The sequence below is a fragment of the Macrobrachium rosenbergii genome, chromosome 6 (assembly GCF_040412425.1).
Source record: "Macrobrachium rosenbergii isolate ZJJX-2024 chromosome 6, ASM4041242v1, whole genome shotgun sequence".
Taxonomy (NCBI): domain Eukaryota; kingdom Metazoa; phylum Arthropoda; class Malacostraca; order Decapoda; family Palaemonidae; genus Macrobrachium; species Macrobrachium rosenbergii.
The window spans coordinates 5,187,388-5,207,951 of record NC_089746.1 but is presented as its reverse complement, the minus strand read 5'-3'; the positions used below and the strand labels follow the sequence as shown (position 1 = coordinate 5,207,951).

The 20,564-nt window shown below is 36.8% G+C and overlaps 1 protein-coding gene across 2 annotated transcripts in view; it reads left to right on the top strand.

Annotated features, from left to right (window-relative positions):
- LOC136839124 (venom allergen 5.01-like) overlaps window positions 1–20,564 on the top strand; it is a 293,527-nt gene that overhangs the window by 127,337 nt on the left and 145,626 nt on the right. Inside the window, exon 1 of one of the 2 annotated variants that reach the window (XM_067104790.1) lies at window positions 143–596. The exons of the other annotated variant lie outside the window; for it this stretch is intronic. The gene's annotated coding sequence lies outside the window, so the exon portion shown is untranslated. Of the gene's footprint in view, window positions 1–142; window positions 597–20,564 lie in introns of those variants that run through there. 2 annotated transcript variants of the gene reach the window in all.

Below are 20,564 nucleotides of genomic sequence, written 5' to 3'. Positions count from 1 at the left end.
TGTTTTCGGGGAGGAGGAGAGGGAGGGGTAAGGAGGGGGGAAGGGGAGGGGGTCCTGCAGCCTGACGGGGTGGGGTTTGAGCAGTGTCAACCTTGAGTTGAGTCCAACGAGACGCTTCCCGTCTGGCATGACTCTGCCCCGAGAGAGTCTTGCAGCATTACTGGGGGAGGCAAGAGCGACAGATTCTTTCGGTGAAACTGGTGTCTGTCTGTGTGTGTCTGTATCCGTAACGCAGGGAGAAGAAGGAGAAGAGTAAGGAGAAGGAAATTAAGAGAGCAATTTCGCCTGCTAAACAAACAGTTCTTCTGTGATCGCGATATTGTTATTACTATGTGTTTCTGTAGAGTCTTTTCTCCTGTGTACTTGAGCCAATTGCTATCGAAATTGTAACGTAGTCTTTCAGTGGTCTTGACGATGGTTGCAAAGACCCTGTTCGTGGGTGTCTTTCAGTGCTAAGAGGAAGGAAAGAGAGATTGGAAATTTTGTCTCGGTTTGTAAAACAGTGCTGGATTCTTGGTGTGATCTATTTCATTTCAAAGAGATGAGTCAGAGGTATTGATTGGACGAGCTCTCGGGAATATTTTATCATTCTGAAGGTAAGCTGTTCTGTTTTTCAGTTTCGTTTCGAGCTAAGAGCTTTCTGGGGATCTTTTTATCTGCCGAGTGGAGATGGTATCAGATGCCTGTACGAGAAAACGGGAAGGTTTTTTATTTTATTATAGTTAATTTGTATTTTCTTTAAGGAATGATTTCGTTATTATCAGACACCACTTCCCTGACCAGCCCTCCGTAGAAAATCACGTACGCCCAAAAGCGTCGACAGTACAGAGAACTGAGATTCTCTTTTTCCACAATCGAAAATTCTTTGTAAGTTCTTTAGCTAACCGGACTCTCTCTCTCTCTCTCTCTCTCTCTCTCTCTCTCTCTCTCTCTCTCTCTCTCTCTCTCTCTCTCTGATAGCAGCAGCAGTCGTTGTAGCTGCAAGAACAGCAGCAGCATTATTAGCAGGACTAACGCGAGATTCTCGGCGGGACTTCACAAGGGAAGCTGCTGCTGCTGCTGCCGCCGCCCGCCTCTGCCTTACTATGTCAAGGTAAAAGGATCAATTGCCAAATACCCAGGGCGCTTTTCCCCCCTGGTGCCCTGAAAGGGTAGATTTTGAGATCGTCCTCTTGTAAAGTCGAAGTATCGTTGGGAGTCATATCCATGACGGCACTGGGGTTGCTTGAAGTCGTTCCCTGAGTTGACAGCTTCCTGTTAAGTTGCAAAACTTCAGTGTTTGATCCCCTTTACGGTTGGCTGAGAAAGGTAGGGATAAAGGTATCGAGTCCAGAGGTGCCTGGCAACACTGCAGTTTTAAGCGCGTCCAGTCTTCATTGCCCTAACCTCTCTCTCTCTCTCTCTCTCTCTCTCTCTCTCTCTCTCTCTCTCTCTCTCTCTCTCAACGATGTGGTATAAATGCTACTCATTTCTGTGTGGGTGATTCTCTCTCTCTCTCTCTCTCTCTCTCTCTCTCTCTCTCTCTCTCTCTCTCTCTCTCTCAGAGCGATTTAAGTGATATAAAGGCTACTCTCATTTCTGTGTGGGTGCTATTTTTTTTTTCCTCTCACTACAACGTTTGATATTGTAGTTCCGATTTGGCTGATATTCTCTCTCTCTCTCTCTCTCTCTCTCTCTCTCTCTCTCTCTCTCTCTCTCTCTCTCTCTCTCTCAACATTTTTGTCTTAAGCCGAAGGTACTAAGCATTTAATCCAAGCCTGTTGCTTCATTGCTCACTCAACCGTTCCTGGTTGCTTTCGAAGTCTCGGGTTGATGTCTGATGATGTTACAGATTCGGCCGTGTTGCTTGGAGGTGTTTACGCTGCCACACTGTTCGTTTGAATGAGGAAGTGACGTCGTTCACTCAGCCTTATAATGGATCCCGTATGCAGGAGAAGCCAGTAATAATGGTAATAACAACAACAACGACAATAATAATAATAATAAGATTGTCTCTGAATTTATAATGGCTGCCGACAGGTAGCGAGCGACTCGGTGTTCCTATAAATAATAATAATAATAATAATAATAATAATAATAATAATAATAATAATAATAATAATAATAATAATGTGTCTGAACTTACAATGGATCCCGACACCTAGCAAGCGACTCGGTGTTGTCGTACTCAGGACCCAGTGATAATAATAATAATAATAATAATAATAATAATAATAATAATAATAATAATAATAATAATAATAATAAGCTGGACTGAATAGACAAGACGTATTCATAAAACCGACCGCCTTTGGAGAATCGTCTTCTACCGAGGTGTTTGCAAATGTAAGGACGTGTGAGGTCGTTTAAGAGGCAATCTGTAGGTCTACAGAGCTCAACAGGTTTCCAGTTCAAGCGATGCAAAGCGAAATCTAGCGTTCAGGGGGACTGGATTATAGCGGCCACCGCTATAAATTAGCGTGCTTAGCCCTGCAGCTATTCATGAGCGAAAATATGCAAGCGTGTGTGTGTGTGTGTGTGTGTGTGTGTGTGTGTGTGTGAGAGGTAAATGATGAAGAAAGAGAGAGAGAGAGAGAGTTGGTCTATTATATTTATGAAGCATTATTATATTTATGAAGCATTATTCTATTAACCGTGTTGTTAGTGATACACATATAGTTTATATGTTTCCCTGAGAGAGAGAGAGAGAGAGAGAGAGAGAGAGAGAGAGAGAGAGAGAGAGAGAGAGAGAGATGGGCACTTATGTTTATGAAGCATTTAGCTGTAATCAATATCGTTAGTAGTAAGTGTACAGTGCATGTGTTATTTTGTGAGAGGGAGAGAGACAGACAGATAGACAGACAGAGAGTTGATCTGTTAAATTAATATAGCATTTTTCCATTATCCATATCGTTAGGAACAAAAATACAGTTTGTAAGTTTGTCTGTGTGTATATGTGTGTGTGTGAGAGAGAGAGAGAGAGAGAGAGAGAGAGAGAGAGAGAGAGAGAGAGAGAGGAGATTTTTTTACCAGCATAAAAATTCCTGTTTGAAGCCTTTATCCAATTTGACTGGGCTACCTGTAATTACATTTAGCTCTGAAGTCATTACCTGCTACCTTTAGTATTTCTTCGGTCGTAATCATACTAGATGAATGTGTAGAGCATAATAGCATTCAGATAAGTTCGTAAAGTCGGCCTTTTGTAAGGTACATTCACCATCAATTTGGTAGGAGGTATATTGATACTTGAAGCATGGCACGCTCCCCCCCTCTCTCTCTCTCTCTCTCTCTCTCTCTCTCTCTCTCTCTCTCTCTCTCTCTCTCTCTCTCTCCCCTCTTCCTCTTATTCAGCTGTGTTGTCCTTCAGGACTGGGTTGGAAAAGGACACGAGGTATCTCGCACCAATTCTTTTTGTAAACAAAAAAGGGGGATTGAACCATTGTGCTGTCTTTTGGGCTAACAAAAGAGAATGGTAACTTATTTATTTTCCCCAAAGAGCTTTTACAAAGGCGCATTCAAAATAGAATAAATTTAACACCGGTGAATCATTTGTATTATTTATGGTAATTATTCCGTCGAAGAGAATTTACGATTGACATCAGATTAAGCTGTCATTGCTTTTATTCGTATGATGCCTTGAAATTTTCTCTTCGTCATTTGCATAATCCTTTTTCTTTCTCATGGGTCATTTCCTCTTTTAACCAAATTTATTTTTCTCTTCGCATACTGAGTATGTCATTTATATTCAGTAACTGCTTATTTTGTTTTATTGTTATTGTCCTTCAAGTTTTGCATTAGAAATGACATAGGTGAAATGCAGGGAGATGATTTAGCGGACTCAAATTCTACCACGTTTTAAAGGAATTGCTTTCTGTACCTCCTTTCATATTCTTTCTTGCATCTTACTTTCCAGCCTCTCCTAACAATTGATTCATGGTGCAACTACTTTGAGGTTTTCCTCCTGTTGCACCTTTCAAACCTTTTACTTTCAATTTCCGTTTCAGCGCTTAATGATCTCATAGGTCCCAGTGCTTGGACTTCGACCTAAATTCTATATTCAGTTCAATTCATTTCAAAGGAGTTGTTTTGTTAAATTCAAATATAGAGCTTTCACCTCACCATCTATTGCCCCTTCCAAAGTTAAGTATATTTTAGTTTAACCAAACCACTGAGCTGATTAACAACTCTCCTAGAGAGGGCTGGCCCGAAGGACTAGATTTATTTTACGTGGCTAAGAACCAATTGGTTACCTAGCAACAGTACCTACTGCTTATTGTGGAATCCGAACCACATTATAGCGAGAAAAGAATTTCTATCACCAGAAATAAATTCCTCTTATTCTTCATTGGCCGGTCTGAGATTCGAACTCGTGGCCAACAGAGTGGTAGCTGAGAACGGAACTCGCTCTCCCAACGAGGACCTGTTACATTACCCCTTCCAAAAAGTAATTTGATTATGTAAGGTAAATATAAGTATTTGAGTTTTTATTTAATTAAATATTTATATTAGAACGGTTTATAATTTCGCGTGATTTCAGAATTATTTTAAATGTGATATATGTATTAATTTCTTGTGTTTTTTATTTATGTCAAGATATTTAGTTCAGATATTTTGTTTTTACAGAGGATGTAGAAACAGCCTCTTTTGAAAGAAAGACGAAAAGATTGCTTGAATGCCTTTTAGGCAAAGCATTTCGCCCTGGATAATGAAAGTTGGGTAGTTTATTTTCGGTTAGAAACTCTTGAGTTCAATTTTCAAGCAAATATGAGATGCTACGTGTTGTATCTCCTTCAAATGCAGTCTTTTCCTTTCCCTTTGCACTCCTGTGTTCCCATAAATGCAATTGATTTAAAAAAAAAAAAAAGTAAACTTAGAGACAAACGTGAATTACTGAGACAACGAATGACGCACAGAAAGCACGAGGAGAAAAAATACAGAAGCAAAACAAATATCTCTTGTGGACGTTTATGTCCATCAAAGACATGTTTGGAATCGCTGCTTCTGCGTTGGCTCGGGCGCGCATCTCAAAACATTCGTCACAGCTGGAGCCTCAACATCGAGTTGTTCCAACAAGGAAGCTTTGCCTTCGTTTCGTTTGTGTGTGTGTGTGGAGAGGACCAACTCGAAGAATGCGGATTGGGCAGCCCAGGAGTATTACGCGCGTGAAAAAAAGAGAAAACTATCTTTGCCTCCGTCCATAAACCCAGTGCAAAACGAAAGTAAAAGTGAAAAGCGAGAGGAGGTTTCAAACAATGTCAGGAATGTGGGAAGAGAGAGAGAGAGAGAGAGAGAGAGAGAGAGAGAGAGAGAGAGAGCGAGAGAAAAGTATGAAGGTACTGATTACCCATTTCAAGGAATAAATGGCTTTAAAATATATGGTATAAAAAACATGAGGTGCTGATTACCCATTTCAAGAAATATATGATAGTGTAAAATTAGAGCAAATTGGTTTGTGACAGAGAGAGAGAGAGAGAGAGAGAGAGAGAGAGAGAGAGAGAGAAGGTGCACTATAACACACCCTAAAAGTACTTTCATATGCCTGTTAAAAACCATTAATATGCTGACGATGACAAAGGTAGAAATTGATGATTTCATTTTGGTCCCTCTCTCAAAGACAGACAGACAGAGAAATACGAATTTATGTCTGTCACGCCATTCAGATAAGGAAACAAGTTACCTTGGCGTCTATAAGTGTGTTATTTCTCGAGAGAGAAAGAGGAGATAGAATCAAAAGAAAGCTAACGCCCCCAATGGGAAAGGGTTGAACAAGGCCTGTTGGGATGATACGGATCGATCCAGTCATGGCGCAGCAAAATACAATTTAGAAAGCTTTAAATTTTTTTTTTTTTTTAGTATATCTTTTTTCTGTCTTTTTTTATTTTCTGTCGTTTGCGTGTAGGAATTTTAGCTTTTATTACTGGAAAATATGCAGCTTGCGAGTAAACTTTAATTATTATTATTATTATTATTATTATTATTATTATTATTATTATTATTATTATTATTACTATTATTATGAAATTTCTCTCTTTTTTGCATATTTTCTTTTTTCTCTGTCTCCTTCCCTTTTGTTTTACGTGTAAGAGGTTTAGGTTTTTTGACTGGGAATTATGCAGTTTATGAATAGACTATTATTATTATTATTATTATTATTATTATTATTATTATTATTATTATTATTATTATTATTATTTTCTGTCATTCTGCCTCGCTGTTGTTTCACTTGTAAGAGTGTACCTACTATGACTGGAAATTAAGAAGCTTATGAATAAACATTATTATCATTATTATTATTAATAATAATAGTAATATTATTATTAATGTTATCATTGTTGCTGCTGCTACTACTACTACTACTAATATAGTACAAACAGATTTATGGTTTAACTGTGAATATAAACTCATTATTATTATTATTATTATTATTATTATTATTATTATTATTATAACATTAAAACAGATTGGTGTTTTAATTATGAATATTAAATCTTTATTATTATTATTATTATTATTATTATTATTATTATTATTATTATTAGAGAAACCTTTCCCTCCGTGGATAGCATTGGCCTGGCGTTTTACAGCCCTCAGCCAGTTTGAAAAAGGAAAAGCCAACATTCCAGAAGGGAAAACAGAAACAGAGAGAGAGAGAGAGAGAGAGAGAGAGAGAGAGAGAGAGAGAGAGAGGAGGAGCTATGTCGACAACCGGGACCGCATTCTTTCAGTTTTTCTGCCAAGGCCGATGGAACGAGCACCATGGTGCCTTTAACTAGCCCAGTCCCGGAGGAACTGGGAAAAAGATTGTAAATTTTAAAAATGTTGCGGAAAACCAAAGAAGAGAGAATTTCGGAGCTCATGTGTGCTTTTTAAATCATGGGTATATATATATATATATATATATATATATATATATATATATATATATATATATATATATATATATATATATATATATATATATATATATATATATATATATATATATATATATATATATATATATATATATATGTGTGTGTGTGTGTGTGTGTGTGTGTGATTCTGAGAGCCTCTCAATTTTCTAGGCAGATTAAGAAAGGTGTTGCCGACATACTCTTAAGAATTCTGTATTTTATTTAGCGTGAAATTAAAAGATGTGGGCGGCGGACAGGAATTTGATTAAATTTTCCCAAACTTACGTCTGAACCTTCATTAAGATTAGATTAGGGTGCAGCGGTTCCTGCCTCATTAAGATGCAGCTTCTGATATCCTCCGTCATCGTATCTTGATTGCAGGAGTATCCGAGAGAATAGAAAACGTCAGATTGGTTCTCATCTCACCGGATTAAAATATAATCATCATAATGTACTCAAGACTAGTTTGGAGCTATTTGTGACTTTTTTTTCTGTCCAGTTATTATGATATAGATAAGTTCTTGTGTCTTTGGAATGATCTTGAACTTAACTTGTTGTCGATGCACGACTGAGTACCCAAGGCTTACTAACCATGAAATTTGTCCAGTAAGAGTCAATTAAAAAAAAACATAACCCCCCCTCATTTCACGTTTGCTCTTGTGATATAACTGCAATAGCAATTGTCTCTGATCTCCCTGTGTTTTGCAGAGTTATGCAGCCACTTGTTTTTATGGCTATGCTTCCTAACTAAATGTTACCTATGGTAGATCTTCCCCCATCTAATTACCTCATGCTCTTGCCTGTGGAAACTCCAGCGCTCTCTCTCTCTCTCTCTCTCTCTCTCTCTCTCTCTCTCTCTCTCTCTCTCTCTCTCTCTCTCTCTCTGCTGTTGGCCCAGCGTTCGACTCTTCGACCGGCCAATGAAGAATTAGAGGAATTTATTTCTGGTGATAGAGATTCATTTCCCGTCATAATGTGGTTCGGATTCCACAGTAAGCTGTAGGTCCCGTTGCTAGGTAACCAGTTGGTTCTTAGCCACGTAAAATAAATCGAATCCTTCGGGCCAGCCCTAGGAGAGCTGTTAATCAGCTCAGTGGTCTGGTTAAACTAAGATATACTCTCTCTCTCTCTCTCTCTCTCTCTCTCTCTCTCTCTCTCTCTCTCTCTCTCTCTTTATACGCATGCCTCGTGATTAGTTATATTTTCAACGGTTTCATATTTTACCATCTCTTGGAGTTAATGATTTTTTAAAGAGTTTATTCATTCTTCAGATTGTGGTATAACTGAAGTTGATGTCATTACGATCATTTAGACTCTGCTGTTGCGTAGTCTCTCAGTTTCTTAGTTGATTTTCTTTTTTATCTTTTTACATCACCTCTGTGCAGCTTTTTTAGCGTCATATCTTTTGGTCTACTACGTTTTCCTGCTGTCTGGATTCTTCCACGTTTTGGCAGTTTTTTGGATTGCACTCAAAATCAGTCCCACTAAAAAAAATATAGAAGGTATGTCACAATACTACAGAATGGTTTACTTTGATATTGCATTCTGACTGCATCGTTTTCTTTACAAAAAAAAAAAAAAAAAAAAAAAAAAAAAAAAAAAAACACTTGCTAAAACAGTCAGTTTTTTGTACTGAATAATTCACCCAAGAATGGCACTCACTCCTGAATTCTCCTCTTTGTAAAAAAAAAAAAAAAAAAAAAAAAAAAGTAATGTTTGTATTTTGTAACTCTAAACCTCATCCGTGGAGACCCGAAGGAATGTTTATCTGATGTAAGCCAAATTGAATGAGAAGCCATCGGGATTATTAACAGGTATCCCCAAAGGCGCCACAGTAATTAGCGGATTATAATGATCGCCCAGGTATTCGGGTCAATTTGGTAATTGGCAACCTTTGCGAAAGGGAGTTGGCTTAAAAGTATATGTTATTGCTCTGAGGTACATTTTGCTATATTACAACCTTGGCGCCCTTGATCCCCTTAAAAGGGCGCCACTAATAACGAGAATTAATAGGAGAGAAAAAGGGTAAGAAGTGGATTTTCGAGTTTAAGTAAATATTATTTTTTTTTTTCGCCTTGGCAGGTGCTTGAATATCTCGCTGGCTTTATTTTCCGTAGCGCGTTAGTAGTCAGTCGTCGTATCTGATGTAAAATGATTGATTTCACCCGAGTAGTTCGATGTTGTTGTTTTTTCCCCACTGAGAAACATATTTACATTAATTACTTATTGCTATTATAAATGCCTTTTCATTTGTGATATATATATATATATATATATATATATATATATATATATATATATATATATATATATACACATACACATTTATAAAGGCATGTATATACATGTATACACATATATATATATATATATATATATATATATATATATATATATATATATATATATATGTGTGTGTGTGTGTGTGTGTGTGTGTGTATGTGTGTATACATGTATGTATATATGTGCGTGTGTATATAAATGAATGCAACCTCTAACCTAAGATTAGCCCTCGACATTCCCTACATGCACCATACAACGTTACTGGGAACCGTTGGGTCGTTACGTGCCAATTCGCAGTTCATTTCCATTGCTTTTAAATTCTATCAGTCTACAGATCTACGAGGCGAAACCAACGCGCTGAAAAGAGGAATATAATTTTGTTTGTTAAATGACGTACTTACACTAGAGAATTTAATTTATTCAGGTAGGCTACAAAAATCCTAAAGAATGATTTAGATTTTCGTAGTCACTGCAGATCTATTCAGCTTGTGCGTAGCAGCAGGAAAGGAGAATCGTATAAACTCCATTTTGCTAAGCTTAGGGAGTGATAGCATCATCAACGCCCGGGAAGTGATGGCATCGTAAAATAGACAATTGTGAGGTCGTTCGCTCTCGAGGTTTGATGGCAGGAAAGATGGGAGAATCCCCATGAGTAGAGGAAGAGTAAATCCTCAGGGGTAGGGGAAGAGAGAGAGAGAGAGGAGAGATGGGCGATTCCCCATGGTAGGGGAATAGTAAATCCTCAGGGTTGGAGGAAGAGAGAGGTGGGGGATTCCTCTTAAGTAGGGGTTGTGGGCACTATGTCCTCAGTGTTAGGGGAAGAGAGAGAGAGAGAGAGAGAGAGAGACACGGGCGAGTCCTCATGAGTAGAGGATGTGGACAGTAAATCCTCAGGGTTAGGGAAGAGAGAGAGAGAATGGAGTAAAGGCAAGTCTAAGGTTCTTGCTGCCGTAATGTTTTAAATGACCTCCCCTCGATCTGTTAAAGGGCTGTTTTAAAGCTTCGTAACCGCAAGGGGACATTACCATACCTCGAGTGTTTATATACCGCCTCGATATGATTTAGTGTCCCAGTTGTTAGCAGGAGAGAGAGAGAGAGAGAGAGAGGACAACCCGCTCTCTCTTATGACTTTTGTCTGCCGCAACACCTTGTTGAAGAGGTTTTATAGCCCTCGCGATGTGAGTTATATTATGATTTACATTCCTGTTAGAGTGTGTGTGTGTGTGTGTGCGTGTCAGGGGATGGGGTGATGGAGAGGTGTTGAGGAGGGTTTTATCTTCCTCCGCCTCCTCCTCTTATTCCTCCTCCTTTTCCTCCTCCTCCCTCCTCCTCCTCCTCCTCCTCCTCGTCGTCTCCTCTTATTCCTTCCCCTCCTTCTTCTTCTTCTCTTTTTCCTCCTCCTCCTCCTCCTCGTCGTCTCCTCTTATTCCTACCCCTCCTTTTTCTTCTTCTCTTTTTCCTCCTCCTCCTCCTCCTCCTCCTCCTCCTCCTCCTGGCAGCTGCATTTGAGATATTCCGGTAGTTTTTAGAGTAGTCATCTTTCCCCCACTTTTGTTCTTCAGGCTCGACTTAATAAGGCAATAACAAAGTCAACGCGGTCGGAAACTGGGACTTTTATTGTTCTTTTTTACTCCACTTGCTTTTTTATCCTTTTATTTTTGTTATTTTATTTTTTTTATAGTTCGAAACTTGAAAGCGAAATTGATAAGGCTCTTGCTGTTGGAGGGGGGGTTGGGTGTTAGGAGGTAATCTGCAGTTTTTTCTAATATTTTTTATTTTTGTATTGCTTAACTGATTTATTTCTTGTAGTTTTTGCTATTTTATTTCGTACCTCGAAAAACTTGAAAATGAAATTGATAAGGCTCTTGCTGTGGAGAGCCGGGGGGAGGGGAGGGGAGTTAGGAGGTAAACTGCAGGTTTTTTCTCATAGTTTCTTCTTTTTGTGTTGCGTAACTGATTTATTCCTTTTATTTTTTTGCTATTTTCTTTCGTACCTCGAAAAACTTGAAAATGACATTGGCAAGGCTCTTGCTGTAAGGGGGAAACTGCAATTTTATCTCTTTGTGTGTGTGTTTTTTTTTTTTTTTTTTGTCCTGACTAATCCCAAATATGATTTTAAAAAATGAGACTTCCTTAATTTTCTCTATTCCCTTTTGATCGTGCTTCAGGTCCCTTCTGTTTGTTTAATGAAACTATTTTAAAGTCATTAATAATACAGGACAGTCACCATAAATGACCCTGCCCCTACTGTCGGTCACGAAATAACCTGATTTCACCCCTAAATTTTGAGTGGTCCAAATCTGAATATGATTTCAAGCGTACTGACTGTATGAAAACGAAGACATGGTCAGAATGAAATGTTAACTATTGATGCTGCTGATATAGAATCCTTTTGCTCAGCGGGATGTTGAAATTCGATGATATTTATTATTATTATTATTATTATTATTATTATTATTATTATTATTATTATTATTATTATTATTATTATTCAGTAGATGAACCCTATTCACACGGAGCACAAGCCCTCAGGAGCCATTGACTCGAAATTCAAGCTTCCAAAGAATACGGTGTTCATTATTATTATTATTATTATTATTATTATTATTATTATTATTATTATTATTATTATTCAGAAGATGAACCCAATTCATTTGGAACAAGCCCAGAGGAGCCACTGACTAGAAATTCAAGCTTCCAGAGAATATAATGGTGTTCATTTGAAAGAAGTAACAGAAGGTATTAAAAAATGCAGAAAGGTGAAATCAGTTATTACAGTAGTAAAAGAAAAAATAAATTCACAAATATAATAAATAAATAAATAAATAGCTAAATACGTAAATAAACAGGATATAACGTTACCGAATTTCTTCAAAACTTTAATTTTATTGATCTCGATGAACGTTAAACCTTATGAACTCTTAGCACGTGTCGACTTTACCTTCTACATTGCTTCTGAGATCGAGTAATGTCAGACCTGGTTACTTTATCGCCCGAGCATTTTCTCCCTCGTTCGGCCAGATTCAGCAATTAATTTTGACCAGATCCGACCGGAGTTCAAAGTCCAGTGATAATGGCCTAATAGGCAACTGTTCCTGCGAATTAATTGCCATTCCCAGATTGTTTTAAAGATTATTAATTAACAGGCCATTGGCGTCCATAAAGGGGGGTTCTTAACGGCCGATCCGAGCCTGCTTTCGAGCACGATTCCCATTCGTTTTCGCCGAAGAGGAATGGCCGGCGTGATGCCGTAAAGCTGGGAGGGAAGGTTTTATTCCTATAATAAAGTACCTTATTTGAGGTGCGTTCATTAAAGTGAATTTGAGGCGCGTTCATTAAAGTGACGCAGACAGGCGAAATGCCTCATTATTCCGCCCGTTTGCTATTTTGCTTTTCCCGGCCAGCGCGTCTAGGCGAATTATATACGCAATTAAATACGCATTTTAGATACGCCATTATGGACGTCATTCAGACGAGGTACGGTTATTTCCTCTCGTTTATACATACTCACCCACGTCCAGACTGAATTCGGGTAAATGTTCTCTCTCAGAGATGCTGAGTGCAATGATGTTGCAGATTTTCTATCAGCAGCATCGAAAGTAAACATTTCATTTTAACCATGCCTTCGCTTTCAAGAGTCACTGAGCCTAAAATCATAGTTAGATTTTTCTTTTTTTTTTTACCGATAAAATTCAAAGAATTGAACTTACATTATTGCGTTCTAATCTATCAAATCAGTGACCACCACTGGAGGCCGTTTATAGTGGATGATCTGTATCATTACTAAATTTCTTCAAATTTAATTTTTTTTCATCACTTTCAGTTTTCTGTAAAATAAAACTATTGTGCCGGGTTTGTCCGGCCTCACTTTTTTCTGTCCGCCATCAGATCTTAAAAACTACTGAGGCTAGAGGGCTGCAGATTGGTATGTTGATCATCCACCCTCCAATCATCAAACCTACCAAATTTCAGCCCTGTAGCCTAAGTAGTTTTTATTTTTAAGGTTAAAGTTAATCATAATCGTGCTTCTGGCAACGGTATAGGACAGGCCACCAACGGGCCGTTGTTAAAGTTTCATGGGCTGTGGCTCATACAGCATTATACCGAGACCACCGAAAGATAGATCGATTTTCAGTGGCCTTGATTATACTCTGTAACGGCTGTGCAGAAAACTCGATTACGCCGAAGAAACTCGGCGCATTTCTTACTTGTTTTACTTAAGATTTCCACCGAATTTGGCAGGAAGGGACCCCTTGATTCTTAAGCCATTTAACATCATTTTCAAGTCGCCGGGTCATAGTAGTGGCTGAAACCATCAAAATTTAGATACGGATATATATACAAATATAATAATCACAAGCAAAATATTGATATTCATATTAACTCTTTTAATCGATTAGGCCATAGTGAGCAGGGGATCCTTAATAATTCTAATGAAAATTGAAGGTATTCTTCATAGGTATTTGTCTGTTAAACTGCATCGTGCATCAACAGTACTTTATTCAGAGGAATACTTCTGTGACATTTTCAATAAACAGTACGTTATATATTTTTTATTTAATATATGATTTCATACAATTGTGTGAATATATATATATATATATATATATATATATATATATATATATATATATATATATATATATATATATATATATATATATTCACACAATTGTATGAAATCATATATTAAATAAAAATATATACAGTACATTCACACAATTATGTATACACACACACTACAAATGTCGTTTAATATCCAATTTGTGCTACTTGTACAATTCCCGTTCGGTGGTGTTCCAGAAGTAGCGCTAATTGGATATTAAACGACATTTATAGCAATGTCTGTATATAAATCACGGTGATGTGATAAAAATTCATATACGAGTATACTCATGTATATATATATATATATATATATATATATATATATATATATATATATATATATATATATATATATATATATATATATATATATATATATATATATATATATATACATATATATATATATATATATATATATATATATGTATATGTATATACACACATATATATATATATATTATGTAAATATGTATGTATATATACATACACACACATAAATACACGCTACTAATACCTATGTGTGTTACATCAGAAACATTTCCCTCTATCAGTTCCCGCAATTCCTACAATCATTGCAAAGTTAGATCCCCTGAGATAACGTCTTGTCATAATAAAGTAGCTTGCAAAATATTCTGGTCAAGAAACGTCCACTTATCGGCCAGGTAATTATGGAGGGAAAATCTCGAGAAATTCCTCGTATTTATATATAAAGCATATTCATAATACCCTCGACGAGGCAAGACCGAAATGGCGAAAATATGAGTTGCAGATTTCGATGATAGAAATATGATTGGTTCTTAAGCCTCCTTTTTTTTTATTTAAATACTTTCTTCTTTTGCATGAGGATCGCCTCTGATTATATACCGTTATTTCAAAGGGCACCTTCGTCATCGTCTTTAATCGCGCATGATTTGCAAGAGTTCCTTGCAAGAGTCCCTTTTGGAAAAGGGAAAGCGGAGACGCTACTTCTGAAATAGCGATGCAATGCACGTATTGCTATCGATATTCTATTTCTGGGTAAGTTTATCAGTTTTCTGTAAAATAAAACTATTGTGCCGGTTTTGTCTGTCCGTCCGCCCTCAGATCTTAAAAACTACTGAGGCTAGAGGGCTGCAAATTGATGTGTTGGTCATCCGCCCTCCAATCATCAAACATACCAAATTGCAGCCCTCTAGCCTCAGTAGTTTTTTTATTTTATTTAAGGTTAAAGTTAGCCATAATCATACTTCTGACAGCGTTATAGGTGCCAACAACATAAGCCACCACCTTACCGTGGCAGAGTTGCGTGGGCCGCGGCTAAGAGTTCTATGGGCCGTGGCTGAGGCCACCACCGGACAGAAAACTCGATTGCATTCTGCGCATTTTTTACTTGTTTTTCTCTTGTGTATTCTTATTCCAATGTAATAAAATCTATGCATCCTTTCTTGCACCTGACCAGTGGCTTTTTGTTGCAAGCTTTGGCATCTCTTCCACCCACCCACCCCCTTCCCCCACCACGGGGCATAGGGTTAATTAATAACAAGGTAAACAGGTACACGGCAATATTCCCTTTAGGGGTTAGTCCCGTCGGTGCACCTCAAGCAGTGCACTGTAGGCATTACTTAAGGTTCTTTTCAACACATTTCAATCCTTTCACTGTACCTCCGTTCATATTCTCTTTCTTCCATCTTACGTTCCACCCTCTCCTAACAATTGATTCATTGTGCAAACTGCTTTGAGGTTTTCCTCCTGTTACACCTTTCAAACCTTTTTGCTGCCAATTTCCGTTTCAGCACTGAATAACCTCATAGGTCCCAGCGCTTGGCCTTTGGCATGAACTCTAGATTCTATTCTATCCTACACGGCAATACTGTTCATAAACAACTTACACTTCACTATTCAAGCACGAAATACAGCGCATGCGCGTGCATTGGGGCAGCGAAATTGAATGAAACTCTGATAAATGGCTATAATTTTTTGCATTAAAAAAAAAAAAGGTTTCGAATGACTCTCCCCTTGTGAGAGGAGACCCGGGAGAATCATCTATCATCTTTTTGCTGCGGCCGGCGTGATATTATCTCTCCTTTTTGACAGCGAATCTGCTTGCAGTGACCAAGACCCCTTCAGGGAAGGGAAAAGGTGGGGAGGGGAGGGGATAGGGAGGGGGGGGATAGGGGAGGGAAGATACGAATAAATAAAAAGACTAAGACCTGGATGTAATGCTTGAGAGGTCGAAAGAACATGCTGCGATTTATTCACAGTTTTTCATTTTTATTATAAGTATCAAATTTTTCGGTCGCTATATTTTTCAATGTTATTTTTTTAATTTTTTATAAGTATCAAATTTCATCCTTTTCGGCCACAATTTTTTCGGTTTTAATTTTTTTGTCAACATTTTTTCTTTTCAGTTGTACTCTTTTTATAGTTATATTTACTGTATATATATATATATATATATATATATATATATATATATATATATATATATATATATATATATATATATATATATATATATATATATATATATATATATATATATATATATATATATATATATATATATATATATATATATATATATATATATATCAAATATTATCCTATTTAGTCGGTTTTTATAAGTATGAAATTTTTTCAGTAGCGATTTTTTTAGGTTTTTTTTTATTCTTTACAAGTATCAAAACTTATCCTTTTCGGTCACGATTTTTTTTTTTACTTTTTTTTTTTTTTTTTGGGGACAAGTCTCAAGTTTTATTCCTTTCGGAATGAGAAAATCTCGAGACGGCGTGTGGTTCATGATTTCTGCTGCTGCCGCCGATGAGCGACTGCTGAACGAACTATGATAAATGGGATCAAGGGAAAAGGAAATTGGGCTTCCTAACCTGTAAATAAGTGCGTGCGTGGAATCTCGAAGGTGCGTGCATGACGATTTCCCATTTTTTTCCTTTCTCTTTTTTTTTTTTTTTTACATTTGGGGAGAGGGAAGACATTCGGCTTGGCAGTATCTAGGAAAAGTTGAAACCGGAGAGAGGGAATATACTCGGTTTGGCAGTACTAAAGTGAGGTTTGAAATAGAGAGAGAGAGAGAGAGAGAGAGAGAGAGAGAGAGAGAGAGAGAGAGAGAGATCCTTTATTATTTTTTCCAGTTCGGGGAGATGAAATACTTTCTCTTTGGCAGTATCTAGGGAAAGTTTCAAGTAGAAAGAGAGAGAATTCCTTTTTTCTCAGTTCGCGGAGAGGGTATATATTTATATATTCTGCCTGGCAGTATTTACCAAAGGTTTAAATTGAGAGAGAGAGAGAGAGAGAGAGAGAGAGAGAGAGAGAGAGAGAGAGAGAGATTTCTTTTAAAATTACTTAGGGAAGGTTTAAATTGAAATGAAGAGAGAGAGAGAGAGAGAGAGAGAGAGAGATTTTCTTTGAAAGTACTTAGGTAAGATTTTCTTTAAAATGGACTTAGAGAAGATTTAAGTTGAAATGAGAGAGAGAGAGAGAGAGAGAGAGAGAGATTTCCTCTAATATTACTTAGGAAAGGTTTAAATTGAAATGAAGAGAGAGAAAAAGAGAGAGAATTTCCTTTGAAAGTACTTAGGGAAGGTTTAAATTGAAATGGAGAGAGAGAGAGAGAGAGACGTAAAGGAACGATTAGTATGCATGGCGAGTCACCTCACGTTCTTTTGTCAAGGCTCTTGTTGTGGTGGAGAATTCTGACGTCACCCTCATGCACTGAGGCTGCCTCTCCTTGTTCTCTGGAGAATATTTAATGGGGAATGAGAACCCAAATATAAAAAGAATGGACGCAGGCACCCTGACGTTCTCATTGTGCTTGAAACCCTCGGTGCGTTTGCTCGCGATAAAATCAAAGGCGGGAGTGTCGAGATGAAGAGATAATGGAATGGAAATAGCGGTTATTGGTTTTTAGAAACGATTTATTAACTAATTAAGTGTTTATGTAGTGATCAGTAATTATGTTGTTACGCATTAGTGTGTGTATATATATATATATATATACACAAAATGTATGTATCTACAGTATATATATATATATATATATATATATATATATATATATATATATGTGTGTGTGTGTGTGTGTGTGTGTGTGTGTGTGTGTGTGTGTGTGTAGACATTAGTGTATGTAAGTTATTCAAAGATTTGAATCACAATAGACAGTAGGGAAACTGAAGAGGTTTTCAGATGGAATTATGTCCTCAACGTCTTTCGTCCATTTATCATTATTCGTGGTAATTTCTATGTTGCTTTTTGTTAGGCTAACGCATCTAGTCAGCTTTTTCTATCATATTTAGAACTATGGAAGTCACTAGATGCTGAGTATTTGTCCCATTTACTCTGTCTTCAACTTTTCCCCTTTGTTAGAAAATTAACCAGCTATTTCCGAACTCGTATTTTTACAGTACGTTTCATTTGAAGGCTTGAAGCTTCCTTTGCTAAGTTTATATTTAAATGATCTTGAATTACTGTAATTTACTCCTTTACTTTTTTCAATGCCAAAGACTTACGCTTCCTTTGCTAAGTTTATGTTCAAGTGATCAGTAATTACTGTGATTTACTCCTTTACTTTTTCAGCGCCAAGCCTTGTTCAGCTTTTCTTTTATCGTCAAATTATTCATATTGAATCGACTTGATTTATACCTCTTTCGAGGTGGAAATAAAATTGTGTTGCTGTACAAGGAACTTCAGTGTCGAAAACTTATTTAAATATTACACACATCGACAGTACACTAATTTTGTACCTCACTTGACACATTGTTCAAATTTGATGTGATGTGGAGACAGCGCCTTGTCTATATATATATATATATATATATATATATATATATATATATATATATATATATATATATATATATATATATGTATGTGTATATATATGTATATGTAAGTATGTAAGTATATATATGTATGTATATATGTATGTATACTGTATATACAAACTATGTGTAAAATCAGTTAAAAATCCTCATGCAGTACATGAGTGGAATAAGGTGATTCACGGCCAGGATGCAAGTTACTTATCTGGCACCTTTCGAATTTCACCTTATTAGGTTGCAAAAAAAATTAATCGAGAGAGAGAGAGAGAGAGAGAGAGAGAGAGAGAGAGAGAGAGAGATAGTTAACGACCTTAGCCTAGAAGTAAATTTATGGCTAGGTATGGTGACACTGTTCATCATAAATTGGTGTTTTTTTTTTTTTTAGTAGAAAACTTACACCCTCTGGAAAAATTATATTTGTAAATTTTACCTGTATAGATAATCATCTAGGAGATAGTTTGGACTGCCATGACGAACCATGATTTTACCAGCTTGTTACTGCAGGTAAAATAAACAAAAGACAGTAATTTATGTTCCCTTGCAAGTCTCTCTCTCTCTCTCTCTCTCTCTCTCTCTCTCTCTCTCTCTCTCTCTCTCTCTCTCTCTCTCTCAATGGCGAACCAGAGTATGACTCATATGCAGCTTGGCCATGGGCCTAAAGTGAAGGCTGCAACTATAAAGCTTCTACCCTAGATCCTACCACCTGCTTCCTCCCACTTACTCTCCTTCTCCTCACTGCCGCCTCCTCCTCCTCCTCCTCCTCCTCCTCCTCCTCCTCCTCCTCCTCCTCCTCCTCCTCCTCCTCCTCCTCCTCCTCCTTTCGCAGGTAACTCTGCGCAAAAGATCGATTAGTTTTCCTTTGCCTAATCTGTCACAGTAGGAATATCCCTAACGTACGTCTTACACCCTTCTGGCTTTGTCTTGCTAAGCTGAAATAATAATAATAATAATAATAATAATAATTATTATTATTATTATTATTATTATTATTGTTGTTGTTGTTGTTGTTGTTGTTGTTGTTGCCTTCACTTATTCTTGCTAAGCTGAAATTATTGTTATAATAATAATAATAGTAATTATTATTATTATTATTATTATTATTATTATTATTATTAATATTATTGTTGTTGTTGTTGTTGTTGTTGTTATAGTTGTTGTCCTCATCAGTGCTTTCATCATGTACGAGTGTTTTTGTGGTCACTCCAAAAAAAGTATACATAAGATTACTATTTCGTAAACCTGTATCTGTTTTGTGAAAAGCGCTTTCCTTCCACATGAACCGAGATACTTCAGTATTTGTCCTCAAAAATATATTCGAACGTCAAGTGGGTGACTCGTTTAATTTTATTTCCTCTTATAATTCTTTTAATGTCTTTTGTTTAACCAGAGTAGGCAGCGAGTCGAAGAAAGCTATTTAACTCACGTGTCAAGGCTTTGTGACTTTTGTTTTGCTGTAGTCGGACACTGGTTCAAGCCAGGGTACTTTCTCTTTGGCTCTGTGTTTGTGTGTTTTAATTAATTATTCTTTCCTGTTCTGTGTCTCTAATTTATGTGTTTTTAAGTCGTGGAAAGGCTAAGCCTGCTACATTCGAAAACAATGACCAGGAAGTCTTATTTATAAAATACCAGTGGTTCTCAATTAAACAATCTCACTACATGGTGATCACACAAATGCTGTCATTATTATTATTATTTTGGTGCTTGATATTCAGCAAGTATTGTCTTTTCTTCATTATCAATGAGGCTTATTTGCGTTTTTACTTTATTCTGTTCCTAGATAATATGGTGTTAATAACTGTATCGAAGGTCTTTCTATGTGATATTATTTATATATATATATATATATATATATATATATATGTGTGTGTGTGTGTGTGTGTGTGTGTGTGTTTGTGTGTGTGTATGTATAACTGATTCACGAAGATGAAGAATGTGATGAATGTATAAATAAAGGCAAATGCCACGATAGAGAAATAAAACAACG